We start from the raw sequence: 4519 nt of genomic DNA, 5'->3' as shown, positions 1-4519 counted from the left end.
GAAGAAGAGGAGGAATAAGAAGGAGGAGGAGGAGGAAAAGAAGGAGGAGGAGGAGGAGGAAGAAGAGGAGGAGGAGGAGGAGAAGGAGAAGAAGGAGATGACGATGACCCTGGGTTTGATAGCATATAGGTGTGGTGGCATATGCCTATAATCCTAGAAGGATCATGAGTTCAAAGTCATTCTCGGCTACAGAGGAAGTTCTAGGCCAACCTGGGTTACATAAATCCATGGTTTGTTTTTTTTAAAAAAAACAAAACAAAACAAAGCACAACAAAACCCAGCAGCCTGAGGTGCTGAGTCTGTAAGTTATGTTCAGACTCTACTGCGTGACTGAGCAGGGCAATGGATAAACAGCAAAAGAGCACACGTCAGCCCAGAGAAGAGTGTAGAAGACGAAACGTTTGTGGTCTTCTTAGCAAACACAAACAAGGTGAGGCAGATCAGCAAGCACTGTGGAGAGCTGACTGCAGGCTCTGATGACCCCCAAATAATGCCAAGCTGCAAACAACTTCTCAAAGCCACTTTATGGACTGACGCTGTAATGAACGAGGCACATCTGGGCACAGCAGATTTACTTCCTTAATTATGTTCCGCTTGTGGTGATATTAAAACTCTCCTGCATTCCCCAGTCACCTCTAGAAGAGAAAATGGCTGTGGGAACCTGTCGGGCAATGAGAAAGAAAAAGATTGATGTTGCCCATGTGTGAAGAGTTTAATAATGAGAGGATTAGTATCCGTGAGTTTTGGGTTAGAACGTGACTTCTCTCCCAACCCTCTCTTCCTCTCTCTCTGCTCATGCTTTCTTTTTTATTCTTGAGAATGCATCCATGGCGTATTAAAACAATGGATGTGGGGTAGGGGTGGGGCGGGGGTCAGTGACTAAGTGCACTTTTCCCATAAGCATGAAAGACTTGAGTTAGGATCTCCAGAACCCATGTGGAAAACCAGACATGGTCTTGCGCACTTTCACTTTGAGTGGCAGAGACAGGAGGCTCACTGGGGCTTGCTGGTCAGCCACCCTAGCTGAAAACACTGAGGCCCAGGTTCAGTGCAAGAGACCTGCCTCAAGCGAACCAGGTGGAAATGGAAAGGGACCCAGCTAGACACCTCTTGCATTCTCAAGGCATACACACACATGCACATACAAAATGTATGTAGAACACACACATTGTGGAAAGTGTGTATTATAATCTTTATCAAATAATGATTTGTGGAAAAGAGAAAATATTGTAATTTATTGAGCCCAGTCAAAAGGCTGTATTACATAAACTATCTATTTTATCTTCCCTAAAACATTAAAAAAATTAGATGTATTATCAGTGTAGACATGGAGAATCTCATACTTGGAAATATTTACATAATGAACAAAAGTTCAGCTTTTCAGAGCTAGAGAAATGGCTCAGCAGTTAAGAGCACTGGCTGCTCTTCTAGAGGTCCTGAGTTCAATTCCCAGCAACCACCTGGTGGTTCACAACCATCTGTAGTGGGATCCAATGCCCTCTTCTAATGTGTCCGAAGAGAGCAATGGTGTACTCACATACATAAAATCAATAAATAAATCTTCAATAAACAAAAAAAAACAAAAAACAAAAAAATCAACTTTTCAATTGAATATTGGCCTGCCAAGTCAGACCTATGGCCTTTCCACTATATAATATGGTCTGACCTTTACTATTCTAATCTGTCAACAACCAGTGAACGTTAAACAAGAACCATGGGAGGCCACTGCTTTTGCGCTGATTCCTGCATTCGGCCCCAACAGATCGGATCAAACCAGAATGTAGCTGCTCATGTTAAATGCTGCAGAATCAAAGTAAAACCTTAAAGAAATGGGTATTTCCCTCCAAAGAGACCAGATTTTCCCCGAGAGCGAGAAGTTCCAGTCTACCTGAATCAGCAATAAGCAAGTGCCCTCGGCTTCAACCCTTTTTCAAAGAAGCAGCCCGGAGGAGCTGAGGCTAAACTCCTGGCTCTTTCTACTGTTCAGCTTCCTTGTTCCGCTCTTACAGACCCTACAGCCCTCCATTGCCCGCTGGGAGATTTCACTCTACTTGTAGAATGGAGGCTGACCTGATTTATGAGTAGCATCTATAATCCAGTCAGATCTAGAACCAAATTTCCTCTAACTTTGTCTTTGGACAAGGGCTTGGAAGACACTTTCCTTTACTGAGCTTGAGAGCTTCACAGTTGGCTCAAAGTCACCGCCATTTGTAAGCAACCTTCTGGTGGGCCTGCCATTGATAACGCCGGGAGCTCTAATCTCTCATTTAACTTCTCATTTAATCATCACTAGCACTTGCGCTGGGGGGACTATGAGCCCATTTAAAGGTGAGAAGACAATGACTATGCGACTCAGTGTTGTTTTCTATTTTAATTGGTTTCCAAAGAGTGTGAAGCAATTGTTTTCTAACAGGAGTGACTTTGAAAAGAAAGAAACTTGGGGGTGGGGGGGTGGGGCAGGGGAACCAGGTTAAAAACCCACCATGCCACACAGATAAAAAGGCAGATACTGACATAAAATGTATCTTACAGAGAGGATTCAAAGGTTCTCTGTACACTCAAGTGCCACCCAGAAAACCAGCCTGTGAGAGAGCCTGCTATTTCCAAGGAGGAAAGAGTGTCCCAAAATGCTGTAGACACACAAGAGAAGAAGGTCCTACCCTTTCACCCTACTCCTGGATTCTTCCTCAAGCGTTTCTCAAAAGTCCTCCTAAAATGTAGAGCAAAAACTTTTCAACTCAGAACACACAGGTTTGTCATGCGGAAGTAAATCAGTCATTCAGCCTCAGGCTTTTCCTCCATCACCGCTTAGAAGGCTGGACTTGAATTGCTTGCAAAGCTGACCTTCAATTCCCCATTGCCGTGGCTGATATCTTCATCCTCCTTGAGTTCTCTAACAAATCTCTCTCTCTCTCTCTCTCTCTCTCTCTCTCTCTCTCTCTCTCTCTCTCTCTCTTTCTCTCTCTCTCCTTCTTCTCTCTCTCTTCCTCTCTCTCTCTCTCTTTCTCTCTCTCTCTTCCTCTCTCTCTTCCTCTCTCTCCCTCTCTCTTCCTCTCTCTTCCTCTCTCTCTCTTCCTCTCTCTTTCTCTCTTTTCCTCTCTCTCTCTCTTCCTCTCTCTCTCTCTCCCTCCCTCTCATGCACACACATGCACACACACATAGACACACTCCCTTAGCCACGGAGAAGCCCATTACCTCCTCACTCAGGACCTCCTGAAAGGAATACTGGAGTCTCAAAACCAAGGAAAACTAAAACAGATCTCCCAAAAAGTACACTAGAATTCTTTCCAGCAACTTGACATTAATACTGGTAAATTTTGTGACTGGATGTCCCTCTAAGGGAGGATATGGCGTGTGGCAACCAGGATAGACCCAATGGATTTTATTTTTCTGTGTAAGTTAATGCCATGGGATGTGTTGTTATTACAACCCGACTAGGGCACAATGAAAGGAAATACAACACTAAATCCTGGTCCTTCAGGAGTTCGATAATGCACTGAATGATTAAGAACATATGTAAGTAATTACACACAGCTACTCAGGCAAGTGATATATGACATGAATAACAATGATATTGAACATCCTGATATGGTTTCTGGGATAGAGGAACCTGGATTGAAGAAATGCAATCCACAGATCGAGGCAAGTCCACAGATTAGCTTGATTACTGATTGACATGAGAGGGCCCAGCTCACAATGAACAGAGCCACCCCTGGGCAGAAGGTTCTGAGCACCCCTGGTAAGGGGGTCTTAAGTGGCAGACTCAGCGAGCCAACAGGAAGCCAGCCAGTAAGCAAGCAGTCGTTTGCGGTTTCTGCTTCAGTTCCTGCCTCCAGGTTCCTGTCCTGTTTGTGTTTCTCATGGCTTCCTTCAATTTTGGACTATGATCAGACACACAAGCTATATATAAGTCCTTTCTTCCCTGAGACCACTTGTCTATCGTAGCAGTATACCGCCGAGGTGCTGGGTAATGGAGTAATGAAGTGGGGTGAGGTTGGGAGGGGTTGGGAAGGGTTGGGGGACTAGTCAACTGGCAGAAAGCACCTCTGAGGAGATGTGACTCACACAGAGACCAGAGTGAAGCCCACAGCATCTCAGGGACTGCATCCCCAGAGCACAGGAGCAGAAGTTTAAGGTCCCGAGAGGGAAGGGTTTGGCTCCAATAGCAAATACCTGCACAGGGGGGATAATGGAAAGAAATGAAAACGTGAGAGAGTAAATGAGACGTGACAGACCTTGAAGGTCTGAAAAGAACACTGGGAAGCCGTTGAAAGGTTCCGGGCAGTCGGGTGACATGATCTGGTTTATGTTTATGATAAATAGAATCGAACTGAGGGGATGTAGGAACAGAAACAGAAAGGTCAGTGTGACGCTCAAAAGAGAATGAGCTACGGAGGGCAGAAATGGTGGACGCGAAGAGGCAAGGCAGGAAGAACATTAGCCACAGGGGAGCAAAATGTTCTCTGTGAGCTGGAGGAAGGCAGAAAGCATAGCGCCCATGCCCACAAGGTGGAGAAGG

The sequence above is a fragment of the Mastomys coucha genome, unplaced genomic scaffold, assembly GCF_008632895.1.
Source record: "Mastomys coucha isolate ucsf_1 unplaced genomic scaffold, UCSF_Mcou_1 pScaffold16, whole genome shotgun sequence".
Classification (NCBI taxonomy): domain Eukaryota; kingdom Metazoa; phylum Chordata; class Mammalia; order Rodentia; family Muridae; genus Mastomys; species Mastomys coucha.
This window is presented reverse-complemented; position numbering follows the sequence as displayed.